The sequence below is a fragment of the Cervus elaphus genome, chromosome 22 (genome assembly GCF_910594005.1).
Source record: "Cervus elaphus chromosome 22, mCerEla1.1, whole genome shotgun sequence".
Classification (NCBI taxonomy): Eukaryota; Metazoa; Chordata; class Mammalia; order Artiodactyla; family Cervidae; genus Cervus; species Cervus elaphus.
In genome coordinates this window covers 11766826-11792790 of record NC_057836.1, presented here as the reverse complement: position 1 = coordinate 11792790, position 25965 = coordinate 11766826, and the positions used below count along the sequence as shown (strand labels likewise).

Sequence of the window (25965 nt, the reverse complement as noted above, 5' to 3'; positions counted from 1 at the left end):
TATGTTAATCCCAGCCACCTAATTTATACCACCTGGGAATCCACATTCTTAACACGCCCTCCAGGTGTTGATTTTGTGCACGAAAGATTGAAAACCTCTGACTCTTTCCCCCCATTTGCTTGGGAAGAAGAAGCAGTGATTCTTCATCAGTGAGTGATGAGTTGAGATGGTCACCTTGTACCACTTTCAGCCTTCCTAATACTCACACCTTCTTCAACCTTCTTTCACCCTTTCCTCTTCTGTTCCCTTCTGGTTTGGGCCTGTCAGAGGCACCGCAGGCAGGGCTGATAAAATCACTCAACAGAGAAAGTTGGAGGGGAGAGGCTGAGACGTTGCAGGGCCTGGAGATTTGTCCTGCAGGAATCTTATCTTTCTGCCACATCCCTCTTCTCCTCCCAGCTTGCTTTAACTTCTAACCTAAAGCAACAGAAAAGGGACAAGAGCCAGCGAAACAAGCTCTGAGAACAGCCCCAACCACACAGTTCCATCCTCAGTGACTCTCAGGTCACATGCATTGGAATTCAATTCCAGGTCAGTCCTGTTCCCTCTTCAGTAAATGCCAGTTCTTGGAACTTATTTCTGCAAGTTGTCACTTTACCAAAGTGCAAGCCCCAGGTCCCAGGGTTCATCCTTGTAAGCTGATGAGAAAATTCTTATCAAATGACCCTGATAAGCTCCTGGGTATAAGTTCTGATTTTAACTGTACATTAAGACATTTCTGTTCAGTTCAGTCACTCGGTCGTGTTGCTCAGCTTTCTTTATAGTCTAGCTCTCACACCCATATGTGACTACTGGAAAAACCATAAATTTGACTAGATGGACCTTTGTCAGCAAAGTAATGTCTCTACTTTGTAGTATGCTGTCTAGGTTGGTCATAGCTTTTCTTCTAAGGAGTAAGCGTCTTTTAATTTCATGGCTGCAGTCACCATCTGCAGTGACTTCAGAGTCCAAGAAAACAAAGTCTCTCACTGTTTCCATTGTTTCTCCATCTATTTGCCATGAAGTGGTGGGGCCAGATGCCATGATCTTAGTTTTTTGAATGTTGAGTTTTAAGCCAGCTTTTTCACTCTCCTCTTTCACTTTCATCAAGAGGCTCTTTAATTCCACTTCCCTTTCTGCCATAAGGGTGGTGTCATCTGCATATCTGAGGTTATTGATATTTCTCTTGGTAATCTTGATTCCAGTTTGTGCTTCATTCAGCTCAGCATTTAGCATGATGTACTCTGCATATAAGCTAAATAAGCAGGGTGACAATATACAGCCTTGATGTACTCCTTTCCCAATTTGGAGCCAGTCTGTTGTTCCATGTCTGGTTCTAACTGTTGCTTCTCGACCTGCATACAGATTTCTCAGGAGGCAAGTCAGGTGGTCAGGTATTCCCATCTCTTGAAGAATTTTCCCCAGTTTGTTGTGATCTACACAGTCAAACATTTAAAGTCAAGACATTTAAAGGTTAATAAACTTCTTTGTGGCTCTAGTGGTAAAGAACCTGCCTGCCAATGCAGGAGACATAAGAGGTGTGGGTTGGGAAGATCCGCTGTAGGAGGGCATGGCAACCCACTCCATTCTTGCCTAAGGAAATCAAATGACAGAGAAGCCTGGCGGGCTACAATCTATGGAGTCAAAAGAGTTGGACATAACTGAAGTGACTTAGCACATAGTTCGCATATAGCACATGAACTACTTTGTATTACAAGTTTTAAAGTTTAGCGCAACAAATGCTCTTTTTTTTGGCTCACAGCTTTCTGCGTGGGGGATGATTGCTTAAGGAGCTGCTAAGCAGAACAGATGCCGTCTTGAATTTTTCCTTAAGAAAAAACAGACTTTAAACCAACGGCTGCTTCTAAATTACTTATGAAACTAATTTTTTCTTTATTGATTTTCACCTCCATTTCCTGTTTTTTTTTTTTTTTTCAGTTTCTGTACCTTCTAACACAAAATTTTGTTATGGTGTGTTTATGGTAATTAAAACTTTTTTGTTTCTATTTGCAGTCTCACAGCAAATGAGAGACCACATGTAAACAGCCCTTTGTAACTGAAATATTATGTAACCCTAGAGGTCTTAAAATTTTTTTTTCTGTTTGCTTTTTATTTTAGCAAAGGACTTGTAAGCAAAGAACTGTTACAATTCAATAATAAGGAGGGAAACAATCTATTTTTTTTAAACAGGCAAAAGATTTGAATTTGAACGGACACATTGAGAAAGAAAAGAATGGCCAATAAGTATGTGATAAAGTTTCTATGTCATTTGTCATCAGGAAAAAGCAAATTAAAAGTATTATGAGATGGTTCTAACTGTGGACTGGAAACAAGCGCAAAACGTAAGAACTGTGAGTACAGTAGCATTTGTTCAGTGTTCCAGTGAGAATTACAGCCCGGGAGATGGCTTCTCGATGAATTCCCATAATTTAATTAAATTTTGCAAGATTGAAGTTTCAAGTTACAGTAAAAATAGAATTCATATTTATGACAAGATAAGAAAAAATTTAAACATAAAATGATCTGCTCCTTGACCTCCCCTCTCCCCACTGTGCATTATGTGTCTGCATCAGGCATCAACTGAACCTCCCCTATAAGCAGAAATACCTGCTCAGCCATAAACAGCAACATTCTCCCTGAACCAACAGACAACTCCTTAAGAGATAACATTCCTTCTTGATCTTGTAAAGGGTCACATGAGCCACCACGATGGCACTTCAATCTGGATTAGGTAAGCTGTCAATAGTATGTCATTTAATGTACAGCCCTCTGTCTCAAAAATGTCTTAAATAAGCTATGTCTTGACTTCTAGTGGGATGGACAGTTCTCAGAGCTTTCTGAGATGCTCTTCCCAGGTTATAATCCTCAAATTTGTCTGGAATAAATTTTCCAATTTTTTTCTTAGATCGACTGATTAAGTTTTCATCAACATTACCAAAATCCGAGGACACTATTTTATTTTATTTTGGTCGCACCCTGTGGCATGTGTGATCTTAGTTTCCCTTCCACTGTCTCCTGCATTGGAAGGGCAGAATCTTAACGACTGGATCAAACAGCAAAGTCCCTGAATTGTATAATCGAAATTTAATTAGAGAGGAGAGCTTAAAGGTTCTCATACACACAAAAAAGAAAGTAAATAAATGAGGTTTTGGTATGTTCATTAACTTTATGGAGGAATCCTTTTATACACAAAAAATTGGTGCATCTTATTGTATGTAAAATATATTTCAATAAAGCCTATTTTGTTGTTGTTCAGTTGCTAAGACATGTCCAACTCTTTGGAACCCCATGGACTGCAGCATGCCAGGCTCCCCCATCCTCCACTCTCTCCCCCAGTTTGCTCAAGTTCAGGGACACTGAGTCGGTGACACTACATAACCGTCTCACCCTCCACCGCCCTCTTCTCCCTCGGCCTTTAATCTTTCCCTATCTTAACATTTTATTTTAAAAGCCTATTTTAACAAACTATAAAAGATATTCTGACAGGATGCTAATAGACAACCACAGCACCCAGGATTAATAAATGTTAAACACTTTTGTCATTTGCTTTAGCTTTCTTCACGTGGCAGAAATGAAATATTACTGATAAAGATGAAGCCTTCTTAGTCCTCAGACCTATCTTCTACCTCTCCCCAGTGTCAAGCACATCCACAAAGCTGTGTGTTTTCTTTCTGTCCATTAAAAAAAATGTAGTAGCAAGCATCTTCTTTTCATTGGTGATGATACAAAGCTTAGCAAGAGCTAACACACGGGCCATAGCCGAGCGGTGAGTCAGCAGCTCACTGGTAATGATGCTGCTTCCCCAGAGCCATATTACCTAACCCCTGCTTGAGAAGTCACTAATGTAATTTACATGATTATCAAAATGTTTATACTGCGATTTATCCTCAGTTTTAAACATGACCACCATGTGGCACAAATGAGAGTTTAGGGTGTTGTGATGTTTTCCTGAGCATTTGAAATGGACTCCTTGGAAATCTAAGATGAATGTATGTTTTTTTTTTATCATAATATGTATTTGAGATCAGTTTAATCACAATTAACCATAATAACAAGTGATGCTGAAGCTGAAGCTCCAATACTTTGGCCACCTGATGCTGACTCATTGGAAAAGACCCTGATTCTAGAAAAGGAGAAGATGGCAAAAGGAGAAGGGGACGACAGAGGATGAGATGGTTGGATAGCATCACCAACTCGATGGACATGAGTTTATTGAGCAAACTCTGGGAGACAGTGAAGAACTCAGAAGCCTGGTGTGCTTCAGTCCACGGAGTCACAAAGAGTTGGACATGACTCAGAGACTGAACAATAAGCCAGAATACAGATATTGATGTATTTCTCTCTAATTCTGCTGTAAATTAGTTTCAAAGCGGTTAACAGCATTGAATCCCAATGCTTCAAAGTCCGATTAGCTGGCTGCTTTTGATGTTGGTTCTACACTGAAAGTGAAAGAAGAAAGAAAGTGAAGTCACTCAGTTGTGTCCGACTCTTTGCGACCCCATGAACTGTAGCCTACCAGTCTCCTCAGTCCATGGGATTTTCCAGGCAAGAATACTGGAGTGGGTTGCCATTTCCTTTTCCAGGGGATCTTTCCGACCTGGGGATTGAACCTGGGTCTCCTGCATTGTAGGCAGACACTTTACTGTCTGAGCTACACTGAAGAGGTCCTGAATACATAACCCCAAAGTATGCCTCTTTGGTGTATTTATTATTGTGAGCTGAGGACAATTGGGATACAGGAAGGGCTCTTTATGCTTCCTCCCCCTTTCTTTTCTTCTTCTTCTTAAAAAAATTTATTTTTAAAAATTGTTTGTCCACACTGCTTGGCATGTGGGATCTTAGTTCCCTGACCGGGGATCGGACTCATGCCTCCTGCATTGGGAGTGAGGAATCTTAACTGCTGGACAGCCAGGGAAGTCCCAACCCTCCCCCTTTCTACCTAAAAGCAGGGGCTAACAGTTCCCATGAAAAGGTTACCTCCTTACAACAGGAAGAGAACATTCTTTTATTTTTGTCTCCCAGTTTTCTTGAGAGATATTGACATTAAACTTTGTATAAGTTTATGGTATACAGTGTGATGACTCTGAAGAATCTCCTTAGACTGGGAGCTGACCTAAACCAAAATGGACCTGTACTGAGAACCCCACTAGAGTGAGCCTGATCTTTCATGAATGCCTGCAGCATATTTCCTAGGTATTGTCCTAGGACAATCTGGACAATCATCTGTCCAGTTTGTACAGATGACCACATCCAACTAGCTGTACTCCAGGGCACTGTTGGGTCACCCCAATTTACTACCCCTCACCAAAGCCCCTTTATCTTGTAGCATCACCACAATTTTTTGTTGTGTAAAAAGGAATACAAGCTTTTGGCTCTAATGAATTTTTCACATCTTCATTTTCTTTCTGAAGGCTCCTGTGTAAAAATATTAAATTTATAAGTTTTTCTCTTGTGAATGTCTTATCTCTGTTTGCTCCTTAGGCCCACCACAAAACTTAAGAGGGTATAGATAAATTTCCCCCTTTTCTACAACATGTATATGAGACAAACACAAGGGCTGGTTTGACATTTCTTGCTCTTTTTTTCTTGGTTTCTCTTTTTTATGGTCCATTTCCCACTTTGTCCAGATTTTCCCCCCCTTACTTCGGATGTTTATCTTTCAAACACTTAGAGATATTGGAAGAGAAAAGAAAAGTTTAGGTTGTTTTTAGGTATTTTGTAATAATGAAGCTGTAAATTTCCTTTTGTAATTTTTTTGGAAAAGCTGTAGACTTTGAAAAGTTCTTTCAAAGAACACTGATCATTTTGATTGTTACTAGTAGAATAATTTCTTTTTTCCTCTTAAAAATAGCAATTGTTTTGATTAAAAAATAATAAATGAAATAATTTCTCTTTTCTTTATTGGAGAAGGAAACAAACTTTGCTCCCCCCCACTGCCCCCCCCCCAAAAAAAAAAACCAATTGGGATCCCAAAGTTAAATTCACTATGAGGTCTAGAGTATTTTCTTTATGCTTCAGAATTTGAAAGCTGCACCTTCACTTGCTGCTCACTTTGGGGACCTCCTCAGTTCTCATTGGCTGTTGACCTGCAGATCACAATGCAGGCTGAGACTGTCCTCAGAGCAAGTCCATTGTCACCATTTCAGCTGCACCCTATAGTGCCCCTGATGCCTCATCATGGAGTGACCGCACCTGGATTATGAATGTTACCCAGTGATGCACCTCTCTGTCAGCAGCATCTGGTCATTGTACCGATGACCACATCCGACTAGCTATGCTGCTGGGCAGTGTTGGGTCACCGGTGACTAGGATGGCGAGTGGGGTGGAAGGGACTCTTTTCTGGGTGCTGCTGAGAGGAAGTACTCCACCCTCCTGTGGAGAAGTGGGGCACCTTCAGGATGGAGGGAACCCACATTCTAAAGATCCAGCTGACACTGGAGGATGCAGAATTTGACTGAATTCCCCTTGGTTTTTGCACGGCTACTTAGAAGACAATATACAAAGATTAGGAACTGAAGGACATTTGGCAAGAGAGACCTGAAAAATCTGCTTTGGGACATTTAATGGTGACCTTTAGGTAAGAGATATGGGTGAGGCCATTCACAGACAGTCCCTCAGGTTGGGGATGGTGACAATGTCTTCATTGACTGAAAAGGTGTGAGCATTCTGAAGAAATGGTGGGGTTTGTTTCACCTTTGGGGGGGCATCAGGAACTAGCAGCAGTGATCTGGGGGTGGGACCATCATGACAGAATGGGAGGTAAATCTTGGGGGGAAAATGATAAGGCTCTCTCTCATGTGTTTCATCAGGGCAAGGACTGCTCCAGAGTAAAGTGCTTTGGTTTGTCAAAACAAAATCACCTAGAGAAGGATGCAGATAAAGTTTGAAGTCTTTGAACAATCTCGTCTTTATGTAGCTCTGTCGTCCTCAGTAGACCTCTCATTAAGCCTGAGGCCCCAGTTCTCTTTGCCTTCTGTAAGTCAAATTCGCTGTGCAGACACACTGGCGTTGTTTCTGAGGTGCTGTAGAAGTACAAGGTTGTCTGCTTTTTTAAAAAAAAAATTTATTTATTTATGTATTTTATTATTGGCTGTGCTGGCTCTTCCTTGCCTCAGGAGCTCTTTCTCTAGCTGTGGAGAGCAGGGGCTACTCTAGTTGTGCTGCACACACTTCTCATTGTGCTGGCTTCTCTCACTGCAGAGTATGGGCTCCAGGGCTCAGTAGTTGCCGCCCCTGGGCTCCAGAGCACAGTCTCAGTAGTTGTGGCACATGGGCCCAGTTGTTTCTTGGTGTGTGGGGGGGTCTTTCCAGACCAGGGATCGAATCTGTATCTCCTGCATTGGCAGGCAGATTCTTTACCACTGCGCCACCAGGGAAGTGCTTGTCGGCTTTTTTCAAGCTTACCTGGGTGGACTTAATACCAGCATTCTAAAATACTAGTATTAAGACCATCTTATTCATGCTTTTTCTGATTTTAGTAACTTTAATCACTTCTCAGATTTTACACTTCCAGGCTGAAGAGTTCTCTATTATACACATTTTTCCTTATGTATCAGACCCTAGGTCTTTTGATATGAGATCTGTGACGCTTTTCCAGCTTCCTTTGTTTTTTCTTTTGGTGTGGTCCCAGGGAGTGATGCTGAAAGCTCAGCTTCTCTGTACGCCAGTGGGGAGTTGAATCTCAGAGGCAGAGTTTTGGGTGAAGTAGAAAAGGATAGCTTTATTATTTTGCCAGGCAAAGGCGGATATAGTAGGCCTTGAAAAAATGTGTCCCCACCCAGGAAACTTTTTTTTTTTTTTAAAGCTTATAAACAATGTTAAGTTTATTTCTCATAGTTCTGAAGGCTAGAAGTTCAAGATCAGGGTGCCAGCATTGTTGGGTGAGAGCCCTCTTACCCAGGAGGATTTGATAAGGAGTTTTAGAAGAGCCTGGCAGGGTACAGTCAAGGGGGCCACAAAGAGTCAGATATGACTGAGCATGCATGCATTCATACAGCAATATTTCCCAAGGGTGGGGGTTGTTGATAAGATTAGGGTGTGTACAGGATCTCATGGTGGTGGTGGTTTAGTTGTTAAGTGTGTCCAACTCTTGCAACCCCATGGACTGTAGCCTGCCAGGCTTCTCTGTCCATGGGATTCTCCAGGCAAGAATACTGGAATGGCTTGCCCTTTCCGTCTCCAGGGGATCTTCCTGACCCAGGAATCGAACCTGGGTCTCTTGCATTGCAGGCAGATTCTTTGCCGATTGAGCTAGGAGGGAAGCCCGGCAGGGTCTCACGTGGCCTCCTAATCTAGCTAAACTCCGCTGGTCCCTTTAATCTTGCCTCAGGTGGTTTCTTGGCGTCTCCTCCCTTGATTAGCAACTGTTCAAATCTGCCCTTTGGAACTCAGGGAAGGACGTGGAGGGTAGAGTCTTGCTTACAAGAAATGGGGGACATAAAAACGAGGCCTCCATGCCTGGGAGCCTCACAAGGTGCCACTCAGTTTCAAGATGGAAAAGCCTGGGGCATGGGCGTCCTTGAAAGCTTATGGCTTTCCCTTAATTAGTATAACAAGATTTTTTGACAGTTAAGGCAATATAACCTCTTCAGAGCACTGAATGTGAAGAAAACATTTTCTACACTGGCCAACTTCTACACTTTGTTTTCTTATAGAATAAGTATGTAGGCAGATTTTGGGTTTAAAGAAGTTAAAGCTCAGTTGAAACAAGTAGAAAATAAATCGTTTTGGGCAAATGGACACAGTATTGCTGAGTTAGTTTCTGACCTGCTATTACACTGAAACATTTTTAGAATGGCTCTGAATTTTATACTTTTAAGAGGAGCGGGCTCACATTCGTTTTCTGGAAGTCGTAAGGCATAAATGGGAGTGTCTCCGTGAGGTAATAAAAAGCAATCGCTGTTATCTTGTGGGAAGACGCTTCGCGTTTAGGTCTGAAGCCGCCTCGGACTGTGTCTAGCAATCCCTTGTTTCGGTTCCCCCCGCGGTTTGCGGGCCGTATCCATAGAAACCGGGAAGCGTCCCTAGCCGGCCGGCCACGCCTCTTCCGCTGCACACGCTCCCGTTTCCGGTGGGAGGACAGCTAAGGGACTTCCGTGTCTCCGGGTGCTCGGCGCCTCCCGCTAGATTCCCGACCCACCCAAACTGCTCCGGTCCGGGAGCGGCCAGGGGGCGCTTCCGGCTTCGACGAGCGCGGCTGCGCACGAGGCGCCTTATCATTGGCTAGGGCCGCCTCGTGTGATTAGCGTCACGGCGGCGGCAGCTGAAGGAGCCTCCCGGACGCTGGGTCGCGGCGGCGGCGGCGGCGGCGGCAGCGGGCGCCACCTCCGCTCCTCTGGGCTCCCAGCGGCCGCGGTTCCGAGGAGTTCGAGACGTGCGGCGAGGCGGCGGCGAGCTCTGGTGAGGTTCTCGAGTGGGAGCGCGGTACTGGGGAGGGAGGCTGGGCTGGCGGGGGCGAGGGCTGAGGGCAGGTGTCCCGGCAGCGCGGCAGGCGAGGAGCGCACTATTCGGTCCTCTGCTCCGACCCCTGGGCCGGCGCCCCTCAGTTCCCGGCCCCCTCCGCCGAGACCCTCTCAGCCCCGGGATCTTCTCAGCCTTCGCTTCCTGCAGTCTGGTTCCCATAGCCTCCGATCTCCTCAGTCCCGAGTCCCGCCGCCCCGGGTCCCCTTCAGCCACGGCTCCCCCGGCCCAGGGTCCCGGCTTCCTTCGGTCCAGGTCCCCCTCCATCCCCAGCCCCGGGTCCCCTCGGCCCCGGGTCACCCCTCCGAGTCTCTGCCTGCCGCACTCCGAGGTGGGCTCCGCTCGGGCCCGGATCCGGCTTTTGCGGCGGGGAGACCCCTCACCGGCGCTTGCCCGCTCGCAGGCGGCTTGGTCGGACCCGGTCCTGGGCCCGGTGTGTCGGTGTCGCCCCTCGAGGCGGCTGCTCACCGGCTCCGGGCCTGGGCGTTTGTGCCGGAGCTCGCTGTGGGCGCCCCTGGCTGTGGACCTTGTTTTCGTTCGCCGCTGGGGCTTGACAATTTGGCGCGGTCGCGGGATAGAAAGGTGGACGGGTCCCGCCGGGTTGGTACCCGGCACGGGGACTGTCGTGCAGGGTCGGCGTGTTTTTTAAGCAGAGGGGTCTGCTAACGTCTTTATATTTAGACTCTGGACTCCTCAGCCCTGGGTTGTTCCCCTCGCATCTCCTCCCAAAGCAGCCCTTCATCCATCCTCCGAAGAAACCATTTAAAACTCCGAGAAATCTGTCATAACATTTCAAATTGCGTCCCAAGTGAAATGTTGAGAATAGTTTCTTCCAACCCAAAGCTTTATTTTTGGGACGGAGATCAGAAACTTTTTGAAGTTTGAAGTGTCCTACCAAAGGCCACTTGCGTGTCTCGTTTTACCACCCTCTGACTCTAATTCTGTTAGACTTTCTAGATGGTTCATTCCTGATTCTTTTCACTCCTCATGTTTATTTCATAGAAATTTTACTTCTAGTGCTGGTAGTTGTCCATAGATGTTTTCATCTCTTCTCATAAATTTTCCCATGCTGTCCTGATCCAAAACCAAAATCCTTTCATCAGTTAGTTGGGACTTCAGGCCCTGTGGTGGCAGCCACTGGTCGTGAATTATGACATTTGAAGAAATTTCAAATCGATTTAAATACGAAAGGTATTTCTTTTTGCCTGTGTTTGTAATTGCCTAGCTACTAGTGTGTGTTCCCATTCAGACTTTAGGCTCCTTAGCAAGCGTTTTCTTACTGGGGCACTAAGGATGAGAGGAGGATTTCCAGAGCCTAAATAAAAAAGTTGGTTTTTTTTGGTCCCTACTCTTGTATATATTAATAAATGAACAAGTACCTTCCCCCCAATCAATAGTGTCAATTTAGCAGATGCAGTTTCTTTTTGTTTTCCAAAATGAGCACAGTTTTCTTTCTCTCTTTATTTCAGGGGTGGGTAAACTTGACAGCTTGTGGGCAATGTCCTACCTGCTGCCTGTTTATGTAAATTAAATTTTCAATGGGACATAGCCATATGCTCTCATTTAGCTGGTTGCTTTTGTGGTGTGAGTTGAGTAGTTAGGACAGAGACCTTTATGGCCTGTAAACTGGAAACATATTTACTATCTGGCCTTCAAAAGAAAATGTTTGCCACTCCTTTACTTTATTAAAAACAACACATATTCAATGTAGAAAGTTAAAATGAGTCAGAAAAATGTTAAGAAAAAAGTAAATAGGATCACAGCAAAAATCACAACACAAATCAGGGATTTGTTTTTATGATTACCCTTGTAGAATGTATTAGTGATTATTTCTATGTAATTGGGCTTATATTGCCAAATATTGGTTTGCAGTCTGTTAAATACTCATATTATTTTTATTTGGCAGTTGAATACATTGTATTTTCTGTATTGAAGGTTTCACTAGAAGGGGCTTGATGAACCAAGTTTTCCTTGTTTGTCTTACCAATCAAGGTTTTTTTTTTTAAAATGAGGCATAATAGATGCTTATTGGTGGTGGACACTATTTATTGAACACTTTATGGACCAGATAGTTTTCCTGTCTACGTGTTACAGGTAGTGAGTCATTTAATGCCTGCAGCGGCTCAGTACAGGTACACAAACTGTTGTCCCTACTTGCACATGAGGGGACTGGAGGCCTTGAGAGATTAGCTGCCCGAGTTGGTCAGCTAGATAATGATGGAGCTGGGGTTCAGTCCATGCAGTCTGGTTTCCTGGTGGCTCAGTCAATAAAGAATCCTCCTGCAATACAGGAGACCTGAGTTCGATCCCTGGGTTGGGAATATCCCCTGGAGGAGGGCCTGGCAACCCACTCCAAGAGAATTCCTTGGAAAATCCCCATGGACAGAGGAGCCGGCGGGCTGTAGTCTATGGGGTCACATAGAGTTGGACACGACTGAGTGACTAAGCACACACAGTCTGGTTTCAACACCCAGGCCCTCAGTGTGCTACTTGCTCAGTGTAGTAAGTTGTTAGACAGTTGAGAGATACATAATGTAAAAATTCTTCCTTATGCTCCTCACTCTCTGTAGGAAACCACTGCAACAAGTTTGATATAGAGCTTTCCCTCTCTCTTTGCATATGCAAATGTTTATTTGCAAATCCATCTAACACATGCAGGTTTTACAAAAATTAACAGACTTCATTAGAGCAGTTTTAGATTTATAGAAATTGTGTGGCTAGTAGAGAAAGTTCTCATATCACCCACACTCCATTTTCCTTTATTAATAACATCTTGTATTAACACACTATGTTTGTTACAATTGATAAACCAATGTTGCTTCATTGTTAATTTAAACCTGCATATTAGGATTCATTTTTGTATTGCAGAGTTTTTGGAGTGGGATCAAACCAGTCATTGTTCAGCAAGTGTGCTTTTTTTGGGGTGATTTTCAAAAAATAGTGCTTCTGGACTTTTAAATGCAAATCAGCAGTCTTAATTCACTAATATTCAGATTAATAACACAAGTTTAGCATTTTCCCTGGAATGGAAAATTTGCTGGGAAGTTACTGCTTTTTCCGTTTTTCAGAAGTTTGTCCCATAGCACCAGCTGCTCTTTTCTGAAGAAGCACTTATTTTGGACTGGACATTTTGGCTCCTCTGTGAAGCTTGTTCAGTTTCTTGGAGATTTCTAGCTGTTCTTCATCAAAGGAATGGTGCACACCCCCCCATTTACATCAGGTTCCTTCTCACTGAGCCTGGTATTTCCCCACCTATCTGGATGGTTCTCAGTGTTCTGTTCCTCAGCTTTCAGAAGTGCAGTTCCTGGAATGTAATCTTTAGCATCTAAGTCTCCATATTCTTGCACCCTTGATTTTATTGAGGCCTCTGTAGGCTTACCCTGGAGTTCCTTCTGTGATATCTGAGGATTCAGTTTTTGGAAGAACTGAATCAGAGTCTTAGGAGAGGTCAAGAGTGTTTTTTACACTGGGCCAAGTTTTCAGGAAGTTTTTCAGTCATTGAGCTGTTATCTCTCTCAGGGCATTGCTTCCTCCTGTCATGACTTCCCCAGAGTTCTTGTCATGACAGAATGGGTGGCGTGGTCCTGAGCAGCACCTCAGTGGTCTCTGGGACTACCAGGTGCAGAGAAGTAGGTAATGCAAACAGAAGCGTCTTGTTCCTCCTCTTGGTGCTGCTGCAGAAACCTGTGCACAGTGGGACAGAAAGAGCTTGTGAATTCTTGCCAGTCTGGAGATGAAGTTCATGAGCAATATCTTCACTTCAGAAGTTTCCTTATAACTCTTCAGCTGCTTTAGTGGTTTTTCTGCAAATTCTTGGGGCTCATGAACTGAATGGATCATTGAGAAGTTAACACTTGTAAATTTTTTCTACTGTTTTTGAAGTACTTTGGTAACATTCTTGTCCTGTGTTTGGAGCCTCTCCCCCAAGGCATGCAACATTAGCACTCTAAGTCCTTGCCCTGTTCTTCTTCATCTTGCCCTTGGTGGAAGAATGTCAAGGCAGTGACTCATACTTCGGTGACCTTAGAGAAACATACAGTTGTGATAACACTGACTGATGGTCCTGGCATCATTTCACTTGTTTCTTCTGTAATTTAGTCATCACTTCCAGAGATATCTTGGCTGCAGTGGCGCTGCTGTCCCTTAACATGTGTGTGTGCAGTTCTGCAATTACATATTCACTTTATTCTTGTTTTTTGCACCTTTATTCTCATCAGTCACAAAATGAGTGTACAGAGTCTTAGAAGCTTACATGGCAATGTAGAGGTTCAAAAAAGAACTCTGGCAGCCTTGATGGATTGATGAGGTTCTGGTGAGGTCAGAGCTTTGCAAAGTGTTATTGGGAGGTCTACATTCAGGGCAGTGTAGGAGAGAAGGTGTTTTGGTTCTTGAGGAAAGTTGTCTAGATGTTCTGGGTGGCAGTGACCAGTCTGTGCCATAAACATCACCAGCGTTGCCAGTTCTTTGCTGGGTTTGTGTGTTAGTCACTCAGTCATGAGTCATGTCCGACTGTTTGTGACCCCATGGACTGTAGCTCACCAGGCTCCTTTGTCCATGGAATTCTCCAGGGCAAGAATACTGGAGTGGGTTGCCATTCCTTTCTCCAGATTTATTTGGTTGCAATTTGAAAATCTCCCATATTGGATTTGCAGTGAATATTCTGCTGTGTAAGCTCCTCAGTGTAGACCAGAGGGTCTACTTTATTAATCCTGTAACTGCCATAGGTAACTGGGCAGCTTGTGTTTATTTCTGCTTGACAGCTTGACTGTAGACTGACTTTGAGCGTTTCTCAGAAGACCCACACCACTGATAGCAGCCAGCCCTTCTTAGGCTGGGTCTTGGAGTCCTTCTTCCAGGTGTGACCAGAAGTAGCACTGGGAGCTTGGCTGATGGCGGCCTTTTGGTCGTAGTAATATGTTTAAGGGGCTTCCCAGGTGGCTCAGTGATTAAAAAAAAAAAAATCTGCCTGCCAATGCAGGAGACATGGGTTCGATCACTGAGTCGGGAAGATCCCCCAGAAAAGGAAATGGCAACCCACTCCAGTATTCTTGTCTGGGAAATCCCATGCACAGAGGAGCTTGGTGGGCTGCAGTCCATGGGGTCGCAAGAGTTGGACACGACTTAGCGACTGAAGACACGCAGTGTGCTTAAAAACCAAGGTCCGTGATGGCTTTCCAGGTCAATACTTTTGCATTTACTCCATCCTTTAGTTTCTTGGTATTTTATTGAATGTGTGTACCATAATTTAATAGTTTTTACTATTGTTGAGTATTTAGATTGTTTAAATTGTTTGTCTAGTGTTTAAAGTTAATATGTATGCATTGTATGTACAATGTCGCATGCTGGTGGCTCTTTAGGCCAACTTTCTGTAGCTTTCTTCTTTTTTTTCTTCAATATTTATCGATTTGACTCTGCTGGGTCTTAGTTGCAACATGTGAACTCTTAGTTACGGCATGTGGGATCTAGTTCCCTGACTAGGGATCAAACCTGGGCCCCCTGCATTGGGAGCATGGAGTCTTAGCCACTGGACTGCTAGGGAAGTCCCTAGGGTGACTTTCTGAGTCTAGTTACTGGGTTGAAGGAAATACATATTTTTCGTTTTGATGTATATTACTAGACTGCTACCCAGAAAGGTCACAGCAGTGTAAGCTCTTGTCAGAACTGTGGCTGAGGTCTAGATTCTTTATACCATTTTGAATTTTTTTTCAATCCTTACCTGATTGGCAGTTAAACATATCTGGCAGTGTATTTTGTCTCTCTTACTGGGAGATATATTTTGTTTGAAGTTGGTTTAGAGTTACTTTAGGCAAGACCAGCTTTCTGCAGTAGTTCTTTCTAGTATGTTCTCCCTTAGATAGAGCTGCTCACCTGCTTAGATTCCCTGTCTAGCCCTGAAAGGCAGCGTAATCTTGCCAACCCTGCTAAAAGAATCTGGGTGACTGCCCAGTAGACAATATACTTGTTGAGGATAGGCGTATATAACTTCTTCATGTCTGTTGCAGTCCTGGTGGTGAGTAAATGTTATGTTCTTTTTAAAACCTAAATTAGACTGTGTTCTTCTGGGCTACTGCTGAGTGAAGTGTTTTAATTTTGTTAAAAAATAACCTTTTCCAAGTCTTTGTGTAATGTAAACTTGAAAAATTACAGCATAAAATGGTCATCTTGGTGTATATTATCTATATCATCCTTTGTTTCTAAAATGAGGTAAATAAGACTGGTTAATATCCTAGGACCTATTGGTAAGGAAATAATTAACCAAACCTATTTAGTAAGTACATATGTATTCCGTTTTGGAAGGTAAAGGACTAGGTTAGTTAGGGGGTTTGTTTCATGTAACCCCTGGTTTGGAGTTTGCTGTGTGGTAGAGGGCATGTGTACCGCCTAAATGGTATCTTGGCTTCAGTAGACCTTGTAAGTGTCCAGTCAGAAGGCGAAGGCTAGCCAAAGTCAGGAAGCTGCCAGAATATCTTAAGGAATGGGGAAAATACCTGAAGGACACTTCAAGTTTTTCATTTGAAGACAGCCGCCCCGCCCCCCCCCCCCCCCCCCCCCCCCGCAAAATACAGAACTTTCTTTATATATGGCTTCTAAGTTACATATTCTTACTGCACTTACAAGTTTTCTGCAAAGTCCATGCACAGGAAAACAAAGCATATAAAGCATAACGGTCTTGAAGAGAAAGAAATAATTACCCTATTAAATTTTGACCAACTTCACTTTCTTTTGTATACATTTTTTTGTTAGTATATTACCTAATTATTTTTCATTGGTAGCATGTTGACTTTAATATTGTATGTCCTGAAATTTCAGTGTAGTGAATATGTATGCATAGTTCTATCCACATACCCATTCCTTTGGTCAGGAAATAAGCGATGATGGTGAAACCTCCATAGCCTGGTGGAGCAGAAGGGTTATTTTTATTTTCTTCAGATTTATTTTCATTTTATTTCATTCCAGAATTTCTGTAACTTAAAAGATCTGGAAGTATAATTATATATATAATACATGTATTATATATTTATATATATATATATAAGGAAAAGGAGGAAGCATATATTCTTTTTCCAAGTGGCAGCTTAATTCAATGACTAAGAATAAAATTTGGATTTGAATTTTCTTGGCAGCCTAGATAAAAGTGAAAATATGGTAAAATACATAGCACTGAACTGGAAGAAGGAACTAGACCAGTTTTCTAGGGATAAATCTTCCCTTGACAGATTTTAAGGAAATTGGGCATTACATAAAGCCCTTTTTTTTTTTTTTTGGCTAGAAGCCTGAGTTTAGAAAAGGGGAAGGATGATGCATTAACATTTCAAACCAATGAAAGAAGTTTTGTATAGGGCAGTTGGTTTGAATTTAGGTTGCACTTGTGTATTGTATTTGGCTAATAAAAATTTTTTTCATTAACATTTCAGATACATGGGAAAATACAGAGACCAATATAATTAACACTCACATACCCACCAAACGTGTCCTTTCTCTCAAAATCTTAACATTTTCCCACATACAGGTGAAGCACCTTCTTAGGTTACATTTCACTTTGCAGAATTATTGCTATCTAGAATTTAGTGTTGATCATTTCTAATGCCTGTTTTTGTGTAATTATTACATTGGAGTCTATTCATAAATCAATATTATGTTTGGGGTATTTTCATACTTTATGTAAAACAATATTCTACATATTCTGTAACTTGTTTTTCATGAAACATGTTTTTTAGACTCCTGAAAATGCTGATTTTTTGCCTGTTTTGACCTACAAAAATGGCACTTTGATATCGTTCATCTTAATTAGTCATCACCTTTATCTTCTTATAGCTGTGTTTTGTATTATATGAATGCAGCCAGTTTAAGTTTGTTTTTCATGTTGATAAGGTATTTAGGTTGTTTCCACTTTTCCTGTTTTAAAAACAGTGCTATAGTGGACATTACTGGTTAGAAATCCTTGTGCACATATGTGAAATCATTGGCAGGTTTTTCAGATTACAGGTTGGGAGCCATAAATTGGTTGTGAAATGACTTTAGAAAAAAAAAAATGACTTTAGGAATTAAAATAGGTTAGCGAAGTATCAGGTGGTTTTGCAGGCAGCAAGGATAAAATGTTTTGTGATTGTGTGTGTGTGTGTGTGTGGTGTATGGTTACTAACTTTGAAATGAAGTTCTTTGGTGTAAATTACCCAGATAAAATGTTTTATGAGAGAGTGTGTGTGTGTGTGTGTGTGTGTGTGTGTGTGTGTCTTTGGTGTATGGTTACTAACTTTGAAATGAAGTTCTTTGGTGTAAATTACCCAGATAAAATGTTTTATGAGAGTGTGTGTGTGTGTGTGTGTGTGTGTGTGTCTTTGGTGTATGGTTACTAACTTTGAAATGAAGTTCTTTGGTGTAAATTACCCAGAAGTGGTATTTACCTGGTTTGAGATTTTGGAGATTATGAGAATTTAAAATTCTATCAGACATTGCCAAATTGTTCTCCAGAATTGTGTCCCTTGGCTTTTTTTAGTATGAGAAAGAGAATTTGCTTTAACTAACTAAATCCTTATAGATCCATGGCATTGTCAGATTTTTTACATGTTTACAAGTCAGATGAGTGTGAAATGATATTACCTTAAATTTTTTCTTGATTGTGTGTGAGATTGAGCATGTTGAAATGTTGAGTGACCATTCAGATTTCCATTTCTTGGCTGAGTCTGTCCTTGTCCATCTCCCCTACCCCTAATTGGGTTGACTTTTAAAATTGCTTTTAGCAGTTTATTGCATATCCTGTTTATATTTGTGAAGTGACCTGCAGGTATCATTTAGTTTGTGTGGTTTATCTGTCTTTTTTATGTGGTTTGTTTTGTTGAATGGAAATGATTATCAGACTATCATCATTTTCCTTGTTGATTTGTATTCTTTGTGCTTTATCTAAGAAATCTGTTCTGTACTCCAAGGGCATTAAGGTCTCCGCATTTCTTTCTAAAAGCTTTAGAAGTTTGGTTTTTTATATTTAGGTCTTGATCTTGCCTGAAAAGAATTTTTTTGTGTGTATAAGTCAGGGATCTAATTTTTTTTTTATATATACACAGCCAATCACCACAGCACTTGTTTGTCTGTTTAAAATACAGTGTGTTTTAAAATTTGAATTGTAAATCTTTTAAGTATTTTCTGGTTCAACGCAATAACAGCCGCTTTGTCTTTTATCAGGCTGCTTTACTTGTTCAGGTTTGATCCATTAGTGCATTACTTGATCCAGAAACAGAACCTGGAGGAGTAGATAGATACAGCACATTTTGTAGATCTCATCCAGATGTCATTTCTCTCAACCACTTCTTAAATAGAAGCTCGTTTGCATCACTGACTTAGTGGACATGAATGTGAGCAAACTCTGGGAGATAATGGAGGACAGAGGAGCCTAGCATGCTGTAGTCTGTGGGGCCGCAAAGAGTCGGACACAACTGGGTGACTGAAAACAGCAGCAAGGTTGCAGACGGTGTGATGGTAAACTTCCGTGGAGGGGACAGGTTGCTGGTGTCTTTGCCTTGTTGGTTAATACCCACAGACTTTGGAAACTAGACAAGCAGGTGTTAGATCGACTCCTTGATACTTGAAACTTCAGAATCCTTACGTGTATTTAGTCATCCAGTTGCTGTTATGTATACGTTCTGAAGTTTGAGACTTTCAGTTTTGGTTTTAGGAGAATTAATACATATAAATCTGAGTCTTTCTGAAATGTCTAATAGAAACTTCTACAAATCAATTTAAGAATGAAAACTATTTTTGTTTCCACTTGAAATGAGTGTTTAGTCTGAGAAGAGTTGCTGTGAGGTCTGCAGATAGTTATATATTCTGTCTTTCTTTTTTCTTTTTCCCTATTCCTTTTTTTAAATTGGTGATTGAAAGAAAACCCTGTGGTTTAGTGGAATTCAGTGATGCTGGGAAAAGTTATAGACACAAGTTTTATTTCTAAATTTCTGATTGTGATACTGAGAAAGATAATTAAACACTTCTTGGTTTCTCCATCTGCAGCATTGTAACCCTCCCCTGTACCCCCAACAAACTTGTGTTGTAGAGGTGTTATGCAGGGTGAGAGGGGCCCTGAGTAATGGTTCCTTACTTACACAGACAGCTCTCTACTGAAGTGTAGGGATTTTGATTTTGCCTGAAACATTGACTCTACAGGCCAGATATCCAGATAGACCTGGAAAGATTTTATTTCTGACATAGTTGGAACACGAGTATGGTTATGTGGTAAGATAATCTGCTTGCAATCTGGGAGACTTGGGTTTGATCCCTGTGTTGGGAAGGTCCCCTGGAGGGGGAGCGTAGCAACCCACTGCAGTATTCTGGTCTGGAGAATCCCCATGGACAGAGGGGCCTGGCCGGCTACAGTCCATGGGGTCGCAAAGAGTTGGACATGACTGAGCGACTAAGCGCAACATGTGGTATTGTAGGGCAGATGATTTCTGGAAGTCTTTGCATAATTTACATATTTTGGTTCATTGTAGGTATGACAGTTTATATACCCTGGACTTCTCAGGATTTCCCTGACTAATTACGCTTAGAACTGTTGTTCTTCTCATCTACACTTGGATTTTTGTGCACTGTTCTTTGTTTTAGAAGCTCAGAGTTGCTTATAGGTCTTGGGAAATAGAAATGACATTGTAACACGACCATAAGAGTTATAGAAAGTCCTTTTTATAAAAATATTTTTTATTCATTACCATGACCAGTCACTATAAAGCAGTGTTTGTACCTTAAATGAAGCCCTGTAATGTGGAGTTATGGGCTTCCCTGGTGGCTCAGATGGTAAAGAATCTGCCTGCAGTGTAGCAGACCTGGGTTCGATCCCTGGGTTGGAAAGATCCCCTGGAGAAGGGATTCGCTACCCACTCCAGTATTCTTGCCTGGAGGATTCCATGGACTCGGGAGCCTGGCGGGCTACAGTCCATGGGGTCACAGAGTCAGACATGGCTCAGCGACTGAACAATAACAAGGTGGAGTTAAGATCTGGTCTTTGGAGTCAGATACAGATTTGAATTTGTAGTCTTCCACTTCAGTTTGTGTCATTGAGTTACTTGATCTCCTTTAGTGTCAATTTCTTCATCTGTAAAATAGGACCCCATTTTATAAGGATTGTTAGAGGGTTAAATGAGATAATGGGTGAAAGGTCAGCTATTAGAGTTGGCTCCGTTAAGTGTTGAGCAACAGTTCACCTCCCTTCAAAGAGATAACATCATGACTAGGAAAACTGGAACCACTTCCCTTTGTGGGAGGCAGTGTTGTACCGTGGAGGGGGCCTAACTGGGCAGTTCTCACTTCTCTATTTTGTGACTTGTGTAACCTAGGGTGGTCTTACCCCTAGTCCTCTTGTTTGTAAATAGAGCTCGTACTGTCTGTAGCAGGCAGGTTTTAAAGTTAAAATGAGAGTATGTGTAAAAGCTCACCTTCTCTGGCACTTGATGGCCCTCTGAATTAGCCTCTGAACTTGTGTAGTGATGGACAGTAACACTGTACTTGGGAAGTAGGCCTCAAGCCTGAGAGGGCAGCTCTCACTGGCTTTGCCCCAGCTCTGCTGCACAGGAGCAGCTTTGCCTGATTTCTTCTCAGCAAAGTTGGTCAGTGGGTGGGGCAGTAAGTTAGAAGAGTGAGGTTCCTTGTGATATTACTCAAAAGTTACCCTACTTCATGCTAAGAAGGAAAGTAGTGTAAATGATAGGAGTGTTGCCTGTCTTCATAGCTTCAAGATCATCTTTAAGAAATAGCTGCATTTGATTTGAAATGTTTCTTTGTGCTTCCAACAGTTGAGATTTTGTGAACATGAATGCATAATACTGCCTGTCTTAGAAATCTAACTGTTGCTCCGTCTCAGTTATCAGCTGTGCCATTTGTTAAGGGCTGTGTCAGTAACATATGTTGGGAACTTTTCCCATTTTATCAGTTATTCTTTTTCCAGTTACCGTTTTTTTTTTTTTAATTAACTTTTTTTTTTCCTACTCAGAAATGTTCTGAGTGTTTGGAAAGAATTCCAGTTTTAACGAGTCATTTTATTGTTTCTGGTATGTGGCAAGGCTCTGTGCTCCACCCCATTTCTTGCCTGTTTCTTAATATTTTCAGCGTTTCTGTGAAGTGTAGCATTCTGTCAGTGTTACCGCCTGGTTTTGTCATTTAAGTGCTACCGTGCGTTTATTTGAGAACAGCTTATGGTTCATGCTAACATAGAGGGTTGTGGATAAGAGCATTAACTGGGGTGTTAGGCGGACTAGATTGATTGGGCAGATTAGGTTGCCCCTTATTACTGTTGTTTAAGACACGTTATTTATAACCTCTCTGGGTGTTTGTCATCTCCAGAGTAGAGGAAACAGTTGTGCCAATCTCCCAAAACTGTTGTAAGGATTTCAAGAGAGAATCCAGGGTTCTTTGCACTTAGTCAGCGCTGATTGCATGTTAGCTGTCCCTGTCTTCTCCCTCCTCCACATCATACAGGAAAAGATTGTGAGGTCCTTCTTTGCATCCCAGACCAAGCTTGGGGTTGTGGATACAAAAGTGGATTCCACAAAAGGCTCCCTGACCTTGCGAAGTTTGCAGTTGAAGAGGGGAAGACAGACCAGTGAACAGAGAAATGCAGTCAATTTTGACAGCTACTGTAATAGAAACATTAGTAAATGAGAAGAGTGAAGGAGTTAGTGTCAGGGACCTGGGAAGTCAGGGAAGTTAGTTTCTGCCTAACTTATCCTTGAAGTGTGGGTCGTGATTCCCCACTTATTTATTCAGCATATATTTAGTGAATACACTTGCTGTGTGCCAGGAGCAATTTTAGGTACTTGGAATATAGGAGTAAAGAAGATACATAATGTCTCTTCTTGGAGGAATTTTCAGTCTAGTGAGAGAAGACTAGTAGTAAATAAAGAAATAAAAATAACAGAGACAAGTGCTGTGAGATTAAAAGGTGATATGATAAGGAAAGACTGAGATTATGTGGTCAGAGAAGGATTCTTTGAGTAGGTGACCTTTAAATTGAGATTCGCATGTGAAGGAGGAGCCCAGCCATGGGAGGATCTGAGCAATGAACATTCCAGGCTGTGGGAACCAGTGACATAGAGGAGCCCTTTGAGCATTTGGAGTATTTGGGGAGTAGATGGGAGGTCATTGAGGCTGGAACGTAGTGGCAAGGGGGAAAGGGATACAGGGTGAGGCCAGAGTTAGGGGCTAAGCCATTTAAGATTTTGTAAGCCAGGATAAGAGCTTCCTTAGGTGTGAAGAGAAGCCATTGGAGGGCTCAGAAAGCAAGGGAGTGCCTTTTGATAAAGTTACCCTGTGACTGCCGTGTGGGAACTGGGTCCTGAGGATCAGGAGTGGGCTGGGTGGGTGGGTAACTGGCTCTTGTATTAGGACAAGTAAGACATGGCGGTGGCTTGAATCAGAAAGTTAGTGGAGAGAAATAGTAGATTGGGGTGTTTGAAGACCCCTCTCCCCCATCACTGTAACAGTTTTTATGTTTTTATTTTATTTTTGGTCATACCTCACAGCTTGTGGGATCTTAGTTCCCCAACCAGGGATTGAACCTGGGTGTTAATCACTGGACTGCCAGGGAATTCCCACTATAAAGCTTTTAAAAAGGTTAATTGTAAGAGGTCTAGCTCTTTTCCTTGCCAGTTAACATGATAGAAATCTTCCAGCAAGGTTCTTTGAAGACTTGAAAGCCAGCCAAGGTAACACATCTAGTATTTACTTTTAATGATGATTTAAAAAGAGAAAAAATAGCTAGTTTTCAAAAGAAAATCTTGTACCTTTAATATCCCTGCTGGTTCCATTATTGAAATAAATCATTCCGTCCTAAAAAATAATCCCGTTTCATTATTAGAAGTTTAGATTTGCATCGTAAAGAGATCATGAGGGGCATAACCTACTGGTACTTTCACGTAGAACATTCTGTACCACTCAGGTTTCCCAACAAGAAGAGCGTCAACTTGATACCAGAAATGTCATTTTAACCATGTACTAACTTCAAACACATACCCCAGTGTGGAATGACAGATCACACTGGAGTGATTTCAGTGTACAACTTTCAAGTCACTTTGAAATTGGCTACTTTCACCTTAGGGGGAGCCAACAAAATCATGGGACATACTTTACAGCCTGTCTTCCACTACTGAAGAATCTAATTATAGAACTGGAAAGATATGCCACCAGTCTTAGCCTGCGCACCCCACTCTCTGTGTCCCAGTTTATACAGAGGGACATTACACCGCCGGCCCTCAGCACTGGAAGACTTAGGTCCATGACAGTTGGCCAGTCTTCAGAGAACCTTGCTTGAAGATTTCTGTGACCATTAACTGGCCATGAAAGGGGTTGGACCCCTTAAAATGAGCGCTTTACAGTGGTGAGGGAGTGAGGCCCTCTGGGTGCTGGTGTTCGTGGGCGCACCGCATTTATGCTTCGTCCACTGTGTGTCCTCCGTGTGCTTTTCTGAGTGTATTTTTTACATCAATAAAAAATTTACTGGACAAAGAGGCAATATGATACAGTGCTACAGTGTATTTCTACCCCCCTATTAAAAAATGCGTAAAATACACATAACATGAAAGTTACTTTAACTATTTTTAAGTGTGTAGTCACCGTGTTGTACACCCATGTTGCTGTGCAGGCATCACCACCATTCATCCACAAAGCTTTTTTTCATCTTGCAAAAACGGAAACTGTACCCATTAAACAGTGACTCCCATTCCGTCCTCCCCCAGCCCCTGGCAGCCACCATTCTTTCTGTGGGTATGACTTCCCTAAGCACCCATGGTAAGTGGAATCATGCAGTATTTGTGTTTTGTACTTATCTCACTTACCATATGGTGATATGGTGTATAGACAGCACGTGGTGCTTGTTTATCCACTGATGGACTCTCGGGCTGCTCTCTTCTACCTGTTGTGAATATGGACGTGAGTGTGTAAATGTCTCTTCAAGACCCTGCTTTCAGTTCTTTTGAGTACATACATACCCAGAAGTGGAGTTGGTGGGATCGTATAGTAAATATATTTTTAATTTATTTGAGGAACTGCCATACTGTTTTCCACAGCTTGCTTGCTCTTTTAAAATTGGGGGCAACATAAAAGTGAACAGTATGAAATAGGTGAAGTAATACATTGCACTGTAGTCTACCTTGGCAAGAATCCAGTGTAACTATGATTAAGTACTTCTCTTTTTCCCCTGGAGAATGAAACATTCATTCAAGAAACCTGTGTATCTGTTGCAGGTTGATTCTCAGCAGTGAGCACATGCTTGCCTCATGGAACATGCAGACAACTATTGGTTTTTAGAAAGTACCTTTCCTGGAATAGAATTAGATTTTTAGACCACAAGTATCAAACCATTAAGTTAGCAGTTTCTTTGGGTAGAAAAAAATTGCTTTATAGGTAACCATTTAAGCAACCTTGTTGCTTTTAAGCAACATAAGTTTACCTTGTACAGTATTATTTGAAGGGAAAATGAAGTCTTAAGAAGTAGAGTTTTAAATTTTTCATGGTTTTCTCATTGGGAAGGAAACCCAGTGTGAGTACAGTTGACTGACAGTCGAGAGATTAGTAGGTTCCAGTCCTGACTGTACAATCTACTATTTGGTATTCATTCTTCTGGATTTTTTACTTTGATTTTTACCCCGTCAAACTCCTTTTGTTGTTCAGTCACTAAGTCCTGTCTGATTCTTTGTGACCCCCTTAGACTGCAGCACACGTCCCTGCCCTTCACTGTCTCCCAGAGTTTGTTCAAACCCATGTCCGTTGAGTCGGTGATGCCAAACAACCATCTTATCCTCTGTCATCCCTTTCTCCTTGTGCCCTCAATCTTTCCCAGCATCAGGGTCTTTTCCAGTGAATCAGCTCTTTGCATCAAGTGGCCAAAGTATTGGAGCTTCAGCATCAGTCCTTCCAGTGAATATTCAGGGTTGATTTCCTTTAGGGTTGACTGTTTGATCTCCTTCCAATCCAGGGAGCTCTCAAGAATCTTCTCTAGCACTACAATTCATAACTTTTTTAAAAAGGATTTTGTCTAGTGTTGTTAACTAATATGCTAGTATCACTTTTAATCCTAGTAATACCTAGTTCTGTTTTCAAGCTCATTCTCTGTTCTGAATTCCAGACTTGTGTTTCCTGGTGCCAGCTGAACATTTCTTGAACTTCAGACCCCATTTCTGAAAACTAATTCATTCTCCTACTATGAATTTACTTCTCCCCATATCATCTCTTCATCTCAGTGAGTAGTGTTCTGTGCAGTTGGCTGCCTGAGCAAAAAGCCTGAGTCATCTGATTTCTTTCTGTCTAGTCTTCATGGACCCTCATTCAGTTATCCAAATGTCGATTTTTCTGTACTGAGCATATCTTGAGTTTGTCCCTGTTCTCTGATTTTTGGGCAGACCCTGGACTCCTTGCCTTGCATATGCTGTTTTCTCCTCACAGAGTACCTTTCCTCTACTCTGCTTGGCAAACCCCCATTGCTTTTGGTCAGAGTTAGTGACGCTTGAGTCTGCTCCTAGAACACATGAGGCAACTTTTCAAAGACCTTAG

The 25965-nt window shown here is 42.1% G+C and overlaps 1 protein-coding gene and 1 pseudogene across 1 annotated transcript in view; one reads left to right on the top strand and one right to left on the bottom strand.

The window, feature by feature from the left end:
• Positions 1 to 9201: 9201 nt before the first annotated feature.
• On the bottom strand, positions 9202 to 23843 carry LOC122679927 (annotated as a pseudogene).
• ADIPOR2 (adiponectin receptor 2) overlaps positions 9205 to 25965 on the top strand; it is a 37064-nt gene continuing 20303 nt past the window's right edge. Inside the window, exon 1 of the mRNA XM_043881345.1 lies at positions 9205 to 9378. The gene's annotated coding sequence lies outside the window, so the exon portion shown is untranslated. The remainder of the gene's footprint in view (positions 9379 to 25965) is intronic.